The 16295-nt window shown below is 45.1% G+C and overlaps 1 non-coding gene across 1 annotated transcript; it reads left to right on the top strand.

Annotated features, from left to right (window-relative positions):
• The first annotated feature begins 12323 nt into the window (after positions 1-12323).
• Positions 12324-12395, top strand: TRNAQ-UUG (transfer RNA glutamine (anticodon UUG)). The gene has a single exon. It is a non-coding gene; the product is annotated as a tRNA-Gln (tRNA).
• The last annotated feature ends 3900 nt before the right edge of the window (positions 12396-16295 follow it).

Raw genomic sequence — 16295 nt, 5'->3', positions numbered from 1 at the left:
GCTTGAGATCTTAAAGCCGAGGCTTCGCCGTGCTTTGTGCGATCATTTAATGACGCCCGGTGCCCGGGAGAAATCCGGGATCATGATGGATTTGCTCCGCGCGAAAATGGCGGCCGGTATAGGGTGGCATGATCAAACGCGAGACGCCTTCGGTGAGCGTAAAGAACGCTTTGACGCAGACAGTTTTCGAGATATTACAATTATGAATAAATTAAAGCGTTATTTTAATGAGGGAACTGCGCTTTAATTATCGTCGCGAATAAAAATTTTGCCGATATTTATCGATAGATATATTTACAAATCCTTGTCCCAGCATGATTTTATATTCAGAGGTTGTAATTGATGAACCGGCGAGTGTAATTTTAAAGCTGGCTAAGAAAGTACGTGCATTGCGCTAATATGTTTTACGAAAATATGGACGGTCTGATATTAAGCAAAGGAGAACTTTAGAATGTTGAGATTTACCGGGCCTGCGAAGTTTATAATGAATAGCCATGTGGCTGTGCGATTACTTTATTGCGTCATAAATTGTCAACTGCAGCGACAGGAAATAAATATATGCGGTCGGGGCGATTTCTGCTCTAGATTGATTACTTCGAATGTAGGGAGAAAGTCGGTAATTGAGTTGAAACCGCCTTTCCTTAACAACTTGGAGGTTTTTTTTCTTATCAGCCTCAGAGAGCAGCAGTGAGAAATTGCGAGGTGGCTTCAAAGAGGCCCTCAAGTACTCCCTGAGATAGTGTGGGAGACGATAGAAGGATTCTCTTCCAATTTCCTCGGAATTTATTACACGAGCTACAGAGAAGCAGGCAATTAATTTGCTGTCGATCGATCTGGAAAGCACACCGAGGCACACGGCGAACTTCGCTATTATTATTAAGCGCGCGTGGTACGCGTTATTTCTCCCGGCATCACATATTGCGCTCTCATAAATCAAATAAACATATTTCATGTCGCAGCTGCGCAAACGCTGCTCGTTGTATGCAAATTACACATTCTTAATTGCTTTTATGTTTGCCCAACTATATCTCGCAGCTTCTCACGCTGCAAATAACTTCATCTACAAGATTTAAGGTCGCTTGTCCATTCAGCAGCCATTCAGCGCCCAGCCTTTCATTAATTTCTACCTGCTTTAATTCCGCCGGGCTCGTTTCCTGCGCGAGTTAAATAATAAAATGAAGGCTGCGGGCGTCGTCAAAGTCGTGACTGAGTCCGATGCCACGGTAGCGTACGTCAAGTTGACTGCGAGGGGTGAAAAGCAGGTCGGCGACGGCGGGTGGAGGACCGTCCTTTTATCGCTTTCGTCCTCCGCCGCGTTCCTCTGTCGCGTTCTCTATCTTTCTTTTTTTCTTTTTTTTTTCTACAGCCATCCCGCATGCGTCGCGCACCTCTCGTCCGCCTTGATTTTACCTCCGTGATTCACCCGGTGTAATTACATATTTAACACGCGAAATTTCAGCCCGAGCTCGTGTTTCCTTCCCGGATTCCCGCGCGAGAGCAAGATCCGTTCGCTGTCGACGAGCACCGGATGCGCCTCGCTATCAAATCCAGCTTGACGCCAGTCGCTCTTACGAAGCCGACGAAATTCTTCGTTAATTAGATCGTATTCAGCGGAGCGTGCGTGTTTCAGACAGCTCGTAATATCTAACCCGTTTCTGTTACTTCGCGATAGTATTTCCATATTTTACGCCGCGCGCGATTCTTTTCACAAAGAAAATTTTGTTGCAAAGAAAATTTTACATTTTTGCGCCCTTTTTTACATAAAAATAATGAAACATATAATCAATATATTAAATAAGATTTCGAAGAGATGGTTCCATTCTTATTATATATTTAATAAATATTTATCATGTAATTATTAATTATTTTTTTATTAATCGAATTAATCGCACGAGACTTATGCATAAGCATTTACATGGACGGCTGCATGTGAACATTTTATAAACGTTTGTATGCGAGGAATTGCTCTGTAAAGCAATAAATTGATTGATTTGCGCTAATTGATTCGCACATGATCGAGCATTCGTTACGACAAGAATGTTTCAAAATACAGACGGGGCGCAATGTTCATTCGGAATGCCGTGAATGCATCTGCATGCAGATTGATTGATTTCTATGCGTTACAGGCATCACCCACAATCCTGTAAATTGATTCTTAATTAACTGTCAAGCACTGGACACTTGAATCACCGTGTGAATTGACGTAGCACGCAAATACATTCCGCGCATAAAATCAAGAATAGCTGTACTGTTTAAATCGCACAATAGAGGCGCCTATGAATTTGCGTTCACCTATAAACATTTTCGTTCTATGAAATATTTAAATCGCTTTCGGCGTTGATTCGATGCAGTTTTAGAGAGATTTTAAATCAAATTTCTATTGCATAATTAATTCAGATGAAATGACATTTTAAATCTAATTATCGTTCCGAATAAATCGTATGTTAGATTTTAATTCGTCTAAATTACATTTTGCATTGCATTTTTAATTACGTTAACGAGAGTTTAATGCAATCCTCTTAATTAAATGAAATAGCGTAATTAAAGTAATTTTATTATACCATTGCACAAATGCCGCCGTACTAATTACAAATTCAAATTACATATTTACAAAAGAAAAAGGAACTCGCAGGACGAAGTAAACATGTCGACAACCGGATTAAAGCTGTGCTTTTAGCAGTTCTATTTTCTGGAAGATAAAACGAGAAGCGCGTTGAATCCATCTCACGCGTGGCCAGCACGATCTGAATCTGAAAGGGAAAAAAAAAGAAAGAAAAACGAGAGCGACGTAGAACGAATATCTTTATTCTCGTCGAGTCCGTTATTTATGGAGGTGCGTCTCGGCGAAGCGCCGCCGGGGCGTCGGCGCAACAGGTAAATCGAGTAATCAAGCGTCGTTAAAAGAAATCGACACTGGACTGACGATGATGTCGCGCGCAGATATGATTTCATTACTCCATCGACCGTCGTAATGATCGCGATCACTTTCCGGACGAGTAGCCGCTTCAGATCGTCGTTACTCCAAGTGCAATCTAAACGGACGCATTGCGAGCGTAGAAAATCAATGCGGAGCTTATACCCACCTGCAGATACAATCTTGTCGATAATGCGAGATCCGAGATTAAGCCTTTCGGTTAATGCGCTTTTCCCCGACGTGCCCGTATGATCCGCGCAACGGCAATTAATCTTTGTAGGACTTGATTACTTGGGTGGGAATTATGCTGAACGGTCGGTCGCCGTTTGCTTGGCCTGCGATTAGCCACTGGTTCTTGATTATGTTACATACTAACGGGCCGGGCTTAGTGCTGAATAATCATTTCACGGTCTCTCCACCGCTGCAAAGGATGTTATCGTAATATGGATAGTATTATTATCTCAAGTAACGTGTAATGCAATTTTATAACCGATATCACATATCTGAGCGTATAGTGCAGTCCCAGCCGCGCAATCTTCAATCCCGCGATCGTGCAGAATTCAATTTATACAAAAGATGCGTTATTTATATAAAAATATATTTATACAAATATAAATTTGTACGAAACATACGTTAGAGACTTTGCGAATCGGGAAAGGAATGAATAGAATCGTTTCTCCGTGTACTGTTCCAAAAGTAGCACATTGTTTTTATTATGCCATCATTTTGCAGAGCTGATTAAAGATTAATCGCGTATTGAAAGAAACAAGGCGATTAACGGCGAGCGATCAATGCTGAGCGCGACTCCGACCGATGCCGACTGACAGAATCGAAAGGACCGGAACGAGGAGGACAGGCCCCGATCCCTTCGATCCCGCCGTCCTCATTTCCATACCATCGACCGCGCACCTATCCACTGTTTTGTGGACGCGAGGGCCGCGTCGTCGGGGGGGCCGCGACTTGGAAATTGGCAGAACGCATCGCGCATCGTGGTCCGGGCATTGATTAATGGCGCGCCTGTTGCAGCCCCGGTTACAATGCAATTTGCTTTGCGCGCGCGGGCAGTGCAGCGGCGTTATCCCGGACCGCGATAGCGTGTTTGCAGCGCGGGACACGCGCGGGAGAGCGCATCCGCGCTCGCGTACGTGTGCGCGCGTTGTGTATATGTGTATTCGCAGCGAAGTGACAAAGCCGTGACAAGAGTGACACGGTGACATGGAACGCGCGACAACTAATTAATCATCCTGGCGCTGCCGAACGCGGGCGACCGCCTTGCCCCGCGCGCGCTGCTGCACCCGTCGCTGCATCGTGCGCTGCTGCCGCTGCCGGAAGGGTGGGCCGCGTGTGTGCGTGGGCACAGTGAATGCATCGGCATGCACCTACCTATCCACCTACCGTCCTTTTGATTCCATCGGGTGTCCTGTGACGCGCGCGCCGGCCGCAATTGCGTACACGGTCGAGCTTTGCGTCTTTGTTCATTCGCAAGCGTCGTCCTACTCTACTTGAACTCCTTCTCTGTCTCTTTCTCTCTCTCTCTCTCTCTCGCTCGTCGCGCGTCGGGACTGCCGTGTTACCCCCCCAAATACCGATCGCCATTCGATTTGCCTATCGGCACTGTTGCAGATACGCGCTGAATCGCGCGTCACGCACGCTACCGGCGTGCGGTTTCATCAGGGTGGACGTTCGATTCGGTCACGGTAGAAAGTGCGCGATCGCGCGTGTTGGTTTAGCATTAATTACGCCGCGGCAAGTGGTCGAGATTAATGGCTGCGGTGTGCCGTGTAATATGTAATATCGAGAACGCATTTGGCCGGTGTAATGTATTATAAGCGCGTACCTGGCAAGTAGATTACCGTAGTTTCGACGATACACTGCGGGGTTACCGGACGTTAATGAATATTTTTCACCCGCTTATGACGATATAAATGGGTTCATTATATTTTACAGGGCGTGCTTTTAAACAGAAGAATTAAACGCCCGTGCAAATGGGTTAAGCGTGTTATTATAGCGCTGCTCGTTATACGTATTTTGTAAATGCGCGATAATGATCTGATTTTACTTCGATATTGCAAAACAGCGTATTTATTATAACATAATTATAAGTCAATGCGGCAATATAGTTATTTTAATGGCAGACCATAATTCTATATAGATGTTTTAATAATTATCTTATTCTCACTATCCAGCGATAAAATTGCTGCCTCGCGAATATATCGTGAAATATGAAGAAACAAATGAATATCGAAGCAGCACGGGAATCGGAGAATCTCCAAAATTAGAATTGATCCGGAATCCTTCGGCAATTTCGTTAAACTATTGAAGTCAACTGCACCCTCGAGTGCAACCCTCGCGCGGTACTCATTCTCCTCTCTTCTCCGATTCGTCGTCGCGCACGCGTTCACCCACACACGTATCGGTTGTACGCGTCAGCCGCAATACACTTCGCGCCGTTATTTTCTCTCGTCGCCGACTCTCTCTCTCTCTCTCTCTCTCTCTCTCCGCTCGTCCTTTTTTTTTGCATTTTCCCGGGCCATTAGTGCCGGAGGAAGACATCAGCTTCCACTCAGTGATTACCGGAGAACCGAATTTGCATAACACACGAGTCGCGCGCGCGTACCGCCATTTACATTTTATTTTAATCGCGGTAATCGATCGAATCGTCGTCTCCCCACCGCACTCTTTCTGCGACCCCCGTCGGAATGAGACGGAGGAGAGATCCGATCAGCCAGGCAGTTGAGCAATCGGCGGCGGAGACGAGGGGATGGTCCGGGCACTTTAAATAAAAATAAAATGTGTCGTGGGCGTGCGCACGGGCGGACGCATTAGCGATTGGGGAGAGGCTGCAAGTTAGTTTTAACGAGTTGCGAACTTCTCCACCGCTGGAATTCGTCCGTGTGGCCCGATTCCCTGAATATTTTAGCGTCCGTCATGAATGCGAATGGAAACGATTGAAAATGTACTGCAAACCCTTTTCCGTTTTTTCACAAAGTATTTTTGAAACTTTGCCTTCCTCAAATGACACTCGTCCGCGGCGCCATATTTGCGCTGCAATTTAATTAAAATGATAAATGCCGAATCTTATTCAACTTGAGCAATTTTTCGGGGCAGCCGAATAAAACGTCCAGTAGTTAATCTCAAGCAAAGCACCGGTCTCGACTGTTCGTATGCGAAAAGGGCCCATAACTTTCTCACATAATAAAGCCGTCTCGATCATAGAGCTCCGGCGAAAGCACGAGACGGGAATAACTCTGCCGCTCGCTATGCCGTATTTGTGCATTACGGGAATTGGCTGGACGTTGCCGGCGGCGGTGTCGGTTCACACACTGCCTACGGAAGCCCCGAAGTATCGCAGCGAGGGAGGCGCGCTACGACCTTTGAGCGACCCTGAAGTACCGTCGTCGCCGTCGTCGTCGGCACCGCAGAATTCATGTATTTTCTGGATAATAATTTCGTCGGATGCTTCCCTCTTCTATTACCGGCCACAAATTACAGCGGGCACACGGGCGGCAGTAGTTTTGATATACGATCCGTACTCCTCCGCGATCAAGCGCGATTTATATGGTGCAACAATAACGTTTACCCTCCGTACTGGAGTCCCCCGTGTATTTCACTGACGACAGTTTTACTGTGGCATAACGCTGCGAGAGAGCGAAAACCTCGACGCGCGAGCATGTGTATATAATCGCCGCGGCTTCACGCGGATTATTTGCACTCGCGGTCGTATTACAGCGCGCATTTATTATGCAAACGTATGTATATCGCCGACCATAATGAATTATCTTACGATACATTATTATGAAACATTGACGCATTTTTCACGCAGGAAGAAATACACTTTGCAGTGATATTTCGCATCAATTAATGTTGCGTCTACTATCGGGTTTGCGTAATGTTCCTTAATCCTCTGATTTTAACGATTTAAAGTAGCTTATTTTCAAATTAGAAATTGATTTTATGCGATATTTGAAATTGTACTTCACAGTCTCGATTATTTTACAACATCAGAGATAATATATTTTAAGGATAATATATCTCTTTTATTTCCTCAGACGTTAATGAATAAATAATCACGCGACTGCACGTCAGGACGGAATTAATGATACAGAATACAGAAACTCATTTCTGCTAACGCGTAGCCACCGGGGCGGAATAAAGCGTTTATTCAACATGTAGCGGTGCTACGAGCAGCAAGGGACGAGCGTGAATGCGCTATTCCGAAGGTATCCATTTCGAGATGCGCATTGTTCTAACGCATTTCGATATTAATCGTAATTGAAGCATTTAATGCCCGGTAGCGTCGATATTCCAATAATTCAGCCCCTTCCTGTCACGGAGTGCAATGGTGTGAGGTGCAAGGGTTCCCATTCGATTCCCATGGGATCTGGTCCTTCTCGGTTCTGCGGCAATGCATCACTCTGTCCGCAGCCCCGTAACTCACCGCGCGACTCGCGCTCGTCCACACGCTCGGGCGCGCGAACGCACACGTATACGTTCGACACGCATGGTCAATAGCACATACACGCACGCACACACGCGCGCGCACACGCACACGCGGGAGCGATGGTTGTGTGTACACAAGCGGCATAGCGATGGAAAGACGGGGTCGAACAGATATATGGCCTGAAGTGAACGACGTATCTAATCTAACCCTTCTGGACAAGATACTCCGTGATGGCCGACGGGGGTTGACCGACCATGCGTTAACCGTAGCTCCCGGGCAACCAAGTGTAATCTAAAATTACAAGAATTCACCCACGGGCCGTCCCATGGGCTTGCCATTTGTCACGCGCCGCGACAATTGTTATCGACAGCGTCGCTCGTGAAAAAAAATATATATATCACGCGGGAAGCATCGTCGACGGCTATCACGTGTCGGACGGCAACGCCGGAATGCCCGGCGTGTTCGTTGCAGTTCGACGGTCTGTCAAAATTTTGGAAAGCACGCTGATGCGTGCTCTCGGTCGATTTATATTGTAATCGCCGTAGAAAGTTAAGTTATCCTTTTTTATAGCGTTTTAGGTAGATGTGTTTCAAATAGGCTCATGTCTCGAATACATCATGAAAGAAGTGAAAGATTTTTCGGAGTCTAAGCTCAATACTTTACTAAGGTCAATACTTTATCCTTTAAGTATCTTACTATAGAATAAACTTTTTCTTCTTCTTGCTATAGAATGAAAGCAGCGGGATGCAATGCGAAAATAAAATAACGAGGAGATCTCGGAACACTTGGAACACTTTTCTGTTATTCATCATCTTTTCGGTAGCTCTTTTTAAAAGGTACATCCTTTTAAAAGGGCGAAAATCATTAGGCCTGATATTTTTTCTCCGCGGGTGTCCGTGCGAGAAAGGCCAAGTGTGGGCAAGTCGAGAGAGATCCTCTTAACGAGATGCTTTTTCTTGTCCATTATCGACTCGGGGTCTTTTGGCGAAAGTGATAACCGCCAACTAGAGTAATGATCCGAAATGGGCGTGACCGAGTAGATGGCATCGGTAGATAGTGCCCGCATCATGGCATCTGCTACGTCCACGTTTGTTACGATGCGCGCGTATAGGAGTGAACGACGATGCAGATTCGGCCGATAAAAATGATTGAAACGCCGTGCGTGTCGACGCGTGAACGCGTGTGAACGCGTCGTGCAAACAATTCGCAGTTCGGAAGGTTCGGAGGGAGTTATTCTGCCGCTGTGAAAAACTTTGCTGCGGACCTTTCCAACCTTCTCTTCCTCCCGCTGTGTTGTCGCACTCTCGACAATAGCTCCTCGGCATGAATGGTCGACACTGACCTAGCCAAAAGATTCTCCCGCCAGCTTTCGCCGCGCTCATCCGGAAGACTTGCTATCGCCGAATCATCTGCCCGTACTGTAAAATTATGCCACGGCGTAATAACAAATGCTAATAAGCGTACACGTGGTCGTTGAATACCGGCATATGTAGCGTCGAAAGAGGCACATTGAATTAAAGAAGCACAAATCATTATTTTATATATAAAGATAATTCCAGTTAGAAAATATTTCTTATAAATTGAAACTTGTAATTATCAAGGATGTGATGATTGAAAGTCAGATTTTTTGAAGAGAGTATAATTGCAGTCTCAAATATTAATATTTTTTTTTCTATTCGCTAATCTATTAGTAATACACTCTTCTGTAGTTTTTTAATGCTATCAAATTAAGGAGAGCGATATGGGGTACCGCATTCTGTGAAAAGAAGTAATTTTTCGAAATCCGTTACGCGCAGCACGTTACGTTTCTAGCCGTAACATTGCACCTTGATGACTTCCACCGTCCAATATAACGATCGACTCCATCTTCCCCTACGACGATTAACCGTGTCGACTATGGGAGCAAGGACTAGATCGAGAATAAACAGGCGATTCAATTTTCGCTGCTCGCCGAGTCTCGCGCCGGGGCACTAACTTCCTGTAATTAATTATGTCGAAGGGCGCGCGGGGATCGCGCCTCGCGCACAACGATCCGGCAATATGTCCGTACGATTTTCGTAGCGTGTCGTAGTCGTTCTCGCAGTTGAGGACTCGAAAGGAAGTGGTGCCGCATTAGTCACAGGCCATTTTGCCACCAGGCGTGACGGGCGCGCTCTTTTATTTTCCAGCGTTAATTCGTGCCGCCCTTACGGCGTGTCATCCGCGTGTCCCGCTTTTTCCCGCGCGTTTTAAAATCCCGCTCGAGCGTGCTCGCGCGCGAAGTCGACCGGCCACGTGGCGGCATAGGGGTGCATCATAATGCATTCGACATTCGCCGTCGTCGTAGTCGTCGCATCTCGATCTCGACTTTCTCCTTGTCATCGATCCAGATGCATACATAATTAATGCCGTCTATTAATAGGCCTCGCTAACGGCGCGTAAGCAATTAATTCTTTTTTCACATATGAATGGATGTGAAGACAGCTATTAATGATAAATATTGACGAACACATTTATTAAAACTAAAAGTTGTTATCGACGAATTAAAGTTGTTATCGATAATGAGCGTATAACGAGATGCTGGCTCAGTCAGAAATTAATTTGTCACGATATTAAAAGAACTGACTTGTACAAAACGACATATTGTTGCTGAAGTGGAGCTTGAAGAGATACCATATGCAAATCGGAACGAGTTTCATTGGATGTCTGTGAGATAATATTAAGTAGGGATCATGCATGTGGGACAAGTCTCGATTGCTACAATGATTTATCTCAATTAAGCGCGATAAGCGCTGGTAGGGATAATTGCATCTATGAAGCAAACAAGGCTAACAGGCTGTGTAACGCCTCATTTTACATAGCATACGATCTGTCGTATAGTTACTAAAAATAAAGTTTATAGATATATCTTTTTACTATTCATAATTATCATTTTTTTAAATTATTGAAATAAAATCTACTGCTTAAATCCGATTAAAACGATTGAAACGAAACGCAAATATTCTAAATTAGTAAATCGCAGAGAAAAACTGCGGGTTGTAATACGATATAAATTCATCATCGCACATTGTTTACGTAACTGATGCGTTGTTCATTCTGTATGCATCAAACAAGCAACGACTACGCTAACAAGGCGTGCCGCGACTCGCTCGCGTTCAAATATTTACGAGAACGGCGGCACAAAGGCAGCGTCGCGGTATGAAAAGCCGGAAAGAAGGGGTGCATCGTCGCGAGGGTCGCGGTATCATTGCGATGATCAAAATGATCGAAAGGTGGCGAGTGAGCCGGCAAAGTCGGCTGACTCGGAGTAGAGCGACTATCGCGAGAGGGAGAGGAGAGGGCACAGGGGGCAAAACCGTAAGCAAAGTGAATCTCATTAGTCGTGCTCCGCTGCACGCCGGCAACGAAGAGCGCGAGGGGGAGGAGGCAGAGGGGGGGTAGGGGACCTCACTTTGATGTCAAACGAGGTGCCCCGGGGCCACAGCCCCGCTAGCACGCGCCGTTATTGTTATTACGAGCCGAGGCCGTTTCTAATTATCGAGAAGAAACCGGAAGTCGCAGCCTGCGACACCGGGGATTTCGCAAGCACCGCGGGGCGCCTACCTACCGACGGGGATGATTCTAATGTGCGCCGCGAGATGAACCCCACGAGATCGCCCCACCTGTGTTTCCCTCGATAAACGCCTTTGTCGGGCGAATAACGAAGTTTTGGTTCGAACTAATAGAACGGATATTGAGACAAATGCGGATTGTGCGCGTGTGTGATATTTTTTCTTCGCGTACGGGCGCGCGGTGTACTTTGACGGGCTTTGCGTCATCGATGATGCACAAAAAAGTTTGCAAAAAAAGTGAAAGCATCCGCGTGGCGATTTAGAATTAATTCACGTCTATATAGCTTGCAGACATTTTTACTCTTTGCCGACTGCTTGTATCGACTATATAATTAACACACTTTTTATCTTCCGCATCAAGTTACTATACAATTATCGATCGAGTCATCTGATCTTTTTCGCTTTATATGTTTTGGAGAAAATAGTTTTGAAAGAAACCGGCGCACCGATATTCTCCTCCAAGAAATTTTTACACTTAAAAAAACGTTAATACATACTTTCACGTTGACTTGCTAATACGTAGATTAAGCAAGGTGAAAGTTCTTTTTAAAATCCACTTATTTGAGAACGCGGAAGCTGCCGCGAAATCGCTTCTGCTGCACATAGGCGCCGTCCCAATCCGATTGCAGCTTAATCGCACGTGGAACGACACGGAATATAAATCCGTAAAGACCCGGAGCGTATGTCACACTGATTGCACATCCGTTTCCGCCGCCGGTGCCATGGCTGCGCGCTATTATAAAATCGGCCCCACGAAAGAAACGTAATATTTATTGCCGGCTTCCGTTCAATTAGGGGTTGACACGGGGCGAGAAGGGGTCGACCAGCTCTCTCGCCCCGTGTCGATGCCTCCGAAATCTATGTTTCCAGCCTCTCCTCTGCCGCCCCCTTGTGTCATCCACTTGGGTGGGGTGCTCGAATTTATACATTGTTCGTCCCGCTTTTCCGATTCAGGACGACACTCGCGAAATGGTTCGAGAGACTTTTTTTCTTTCTTTCTCGATACGGGGATGGGCGGCGTGTCGAAAGTGTAGCAGGGGTTTGTAAATAACCACTTTTTTTTTACGACGGCGAATGGTACCATGACAGGGATCGAAATTTATTTGCGAACAGGCGACATAGGAGAGAAGTGTAACGCAGGCATAATGTTGAAGTGGATATAAATTACAATTGGGAGAGAAATGTATGAAATCTATTCAATTTAAATTAATATACATTATGCTTTGTGTTGTATGTAATTATGCTTTTAAAAATTATTCGTAGAGTGATGATAAATAAAATGTTGCTATATGCATAATTATAATACACGAATATTAATTAAATTTTTCAAGTTTGGGTGGCCGACTGTATGTTCAATAAATTTAACTTCCTCCGTCGTGGTCCCATGGTGTAATGGTTAGCACTCTGGACTTTGAATCCAGCGATCCGAGTTCAAATCTCGGTGGGACCTGCTCGTTATTTTTTTTTTGCAATCGCTATTTTGCATATAGTCTTTTTATTTTGTGCAATATTCTTAGTATTATTTTTTGAATATTTACATCATGCTATATTATGTATTATTTAAAAACTTAATCACACTGATACTCGACGCGACGCTGATTCATCCAATTTAAATATATAGATTGACGCATATCGAACTACAGACAGATATCAGAACGTTAAACACGATCGTGTTCTTTGCACATGTAATCGATATGCCAATAACGCGTATCGTTTGCACCGATTGCGAAAGCCGCGTTCAGTCCTCTGCCGAAGTCGTTCAATCAGCGATTACGCAATCGCGAATGCGTCCTAACGCAGTTCGTTCGTTTATCGTCTACGCGTAATCGTTAGGCGATTCTCGTGTTATCGCACCGTGGTGAAACGCGTCTCGCTCGATACCGCGCTGTCCATCACCCTCTTATCTCTCACGAATCACCGCCGGACGCATCTCTGACTTTTATTATCTGTCGTTTCACGCACGCTCGTGTGCTTTTTGTGCCGGTGTCGGAGAGCTGTAGTACGACGCGATAATACCGGTAATCGGACGGACGAGGAAGTGCATGCGTATGCATCGAGCAAACTGCGTGCTCGGAGAAATACGATACGTGCTGTCGCAGTTGATACGCGAGTGATTAGAGACTCGATAGCGTGGATTTCGATGAGCCTTCGAGTAGAGAAAACGTTGCGGTTGAATCGAGATGCGCCGTGGAAAATCGAAAAAGAATGGCAACGCATATATATTCCACAGCGTAAATTTTCTCTCTCTATGTAAATTCACTACGTCGAAATTTAGCATGTAAATTCCTCGATCGAATATTATGTGAACAAATGTACGGTCTAGAAAAATCTCCTATGAATAAAAGATAATTTTACGCGGAGGAGCACTGGACATTCCGTTCGCGTCGCATGAAACACTGGAAACGTAGCTGGTTTATTGTAATCTGCGCCGGACAAGTGTCCGCGGTACGTTTATCCTCTGACCGTTTCGCAGCGCGCATAAAGAGCGGCTTTACGATCCCGCCGAGACAGCGTATTGTCAGGTGGGTGGACGCACGCGTGTGCGTCCGTGTACCCTTCGCAGGTAGCTTTGTATATGCGGATTATCCTAGGACATTTCTCCGTAAATACGCTTGACTCTTAAAATAATACACGGCCGGAAGCTTGGCATTATATTTCGAGATTACTTATAAATCTGTTTATACTTAATATTTCTTGAATCTACTAATGCAGGAAAATTTGAATATTATTTTAAATTTTGCGGAACATCCCGTATACGTGTTATACATATATATGTTGCACATGTATGTGTTACGGAAGAGATACAAAGCGCTCGTATTGCACGGGCATTAGCGGAACAGTGGCGATGGAAGCGTGCGCAAATCGCGGCTGCGAGGATAAGTGTGAGGGGGTTGGACCATCCATTTTAAATGCGGATACGATACACTTTTTTCCCCGTCTAGCGCTTTTTCCGCCGGGCCTGTTTCGTAAACACACGAAGGCGGGCTTAATGGCGCGCGTTTATGCCGCCTCACGTGCTCGCCGTCGCGCGCCCGTCATCGCCTCGTTGCACAAACGTTTCTGCTACAAGCGCTACTTGTTCCACGTACACACGGCCGCGCGGTGATTAATTGAGATAGCACGTGGTTGTTAGTTAGTCATGGTGGCGAGCTTGATCAGATTAGATAAGTAGCCAATGTTGCAAGCTCATATCCACAGTAGGAGGCGGGAGTTTTTAATAGTATCGCACACTGTGATTTATGGAACGTGAATTAGCTATTACATAATTCTTGGACAAAAATAGAATGTAAAAATTAGAATGCAAAAATACACGTGTTTTTTTGCGACGATTATAATTGAGTAAAATATTTTATTTTATCATTAAGTCTTTTTTCAGAATTTTGCGACTTTGTACAGATATCTTTTTAGAGCTTGAAACTCTTTTATTACAATATGACAGTGAATAATTAATTTTTTTCTTCGCACCGCAACAAGTTTGTATTGCAGCAACAAACTTGTTATCGTCTTTATCAATTTATTATCTTATTTAAAGCGTCTGGTGTCGGGCTCTACAGGTGTTGAATAGATCGTCCATATTTTGGAGTATAAAGCGAATAATTCGTTGTGATAATCACGGCGGCGCATCCAATCAAGAGTAAATGGCGCGAATAAGTAATCGACGTTCTCATTAATCTTGGAGGAGCCCCGTTTCGTGGACTAGATTCCCGCGGCGCGGTCGTATAGTGGGTTCAATGACGGCGGGTGACGGCGACATTTTCCTACGATCGTTACCGGAAGTTCATCAAGATGTGACAACGCTACCGTGAAACTCCCGTGCGCTCGTAAAATACTTTCTCAATTTAAATTTGAGCGCGGCAGTCCCGGGGAACTTTCCGGTTAACGAGCGGAACCCCATAATTCAAAAGGACGATAAAATACTCCCCGTAATGAGGAAACGTGTAATCGAGAGTCACACGAGCTTTCATTCTGATATCTCGTTCACAGAAATGCATTTCTAAAGAGGTATCGAAATCGGGAGATTCCGTCGAATTAATTATTCCTCGGCAAATTGTTGAGAAAGTGAGTGCTGCCACCTGCAACGTTATTACTGAAAATTATTATTTATCATTATAAGAATTATTTGAAAATTGTTTAACGTTTTAAGTTTGGATTTCAAATATTTTTTTACCGCGTGTGTATTTCAAGTAGAGAAATGCTTTCACGTTTCACAAATAGTTATGACTCTTCTGATATCAAACTGGCGCGGAGCGCGATATAAAGCACAGCCATTTCGACTTTAAATTAATAATCCCGAGGTCGAAGTGGCCGCTTATCGCGACGATAGGTGGCTCTCTAAAAGTTTTAAGCGTCTGGATGTGCAGCCGGCTAGCGCAACGTGGTAGGTGGTGCACGGAAATAAAAGTTACGCGGCAGTAAATTAAGGAGATTTATGCGTTCTTTTGCGAAGCCGGATTTATCGCGCTTCGGACTCTCTCCCGCGGTGAAGCTTAACTGATCGACAATGTCGAGCTTACTCGGCGAATATGTTCGCCGCACCCGGACTACTTACGAAAGGTTTCACATAACTCGGCGGCTGTAAAGTCTATCTTATCCGCGAGATGATATATACGGATCGTCTTACAGTTTCCTGTCGTTTCAAAGACAAGAGGATAGCGCGTGACATTATACAGCTATCGGATGTCATAGAAATCGTGAATGAGAGGAGATTGGACTAGCGTGATATCGAGATTAGCGGCGCTTTAATAGTCAGACCGTAGATTGCGCTGAATATTATACCATTATGCGATGCGAGCTGCGATGTCTAGCATTACAATTGGATTCTGGCACCATCGGCATGGCTTACGCTATGAATAACGGAAGAATGGAAGTCAAACTTGGAGTGCGTTCAAACCTGGTTAAGATTTCGCGTTTTTTTTTCCTGTAAAATAGTGTACTCTCCCTGCATCGCTTTACTTTCAGATTTCGTCGTAACGAAAAGCGATATACTGACGAAAATAATTTCAAGCTCTCCATTATCCGAATCGTAATGCACGTCTACGTACTTTGGAGAGCACTTATAAACCGTCTTTGTAGCTAAATGGCTTGTAAAGCCCGCGCCCGACTCTCCTGCGTTCTTATCCGCGAGATAATACATCGTCCTTGCGCGGATTACTGCTCTCTCTACAAATTCCGGCGGGCAAGACGGAGGCGAAAGGACATTAAGCAGCGGGCCGATTGGATAACAAACATTTTATCGCGTTTAATTTTGAGAGTGAGCGCCTCCGCGACGTTAAACTTTAACAGCTCCTTCGGCAATAAATAATATTATGCACGGGCGAGAGAGCCCCCGCGAGCGAGTGAGCCGCGGGGC

This window comes from Linepithema humile, chromosome 4, assembly GCF_040581485.1.
Source record: "Linepithema humile isolate Giens D197 chromosome 4, Lhum_UNIL_v1.0, whole genome shotgun sequence".
Classification (NCBI taxonomy): domain Eukaryota; kingdom Metazoa; phylum Arthropoda; class Insecta; order Hymenoptera; family Formicidae; genus Linepithema; species Linepithema humile.
This window is presented reverse-complemented; position numbering and strand designations above follow the sequence as displayed.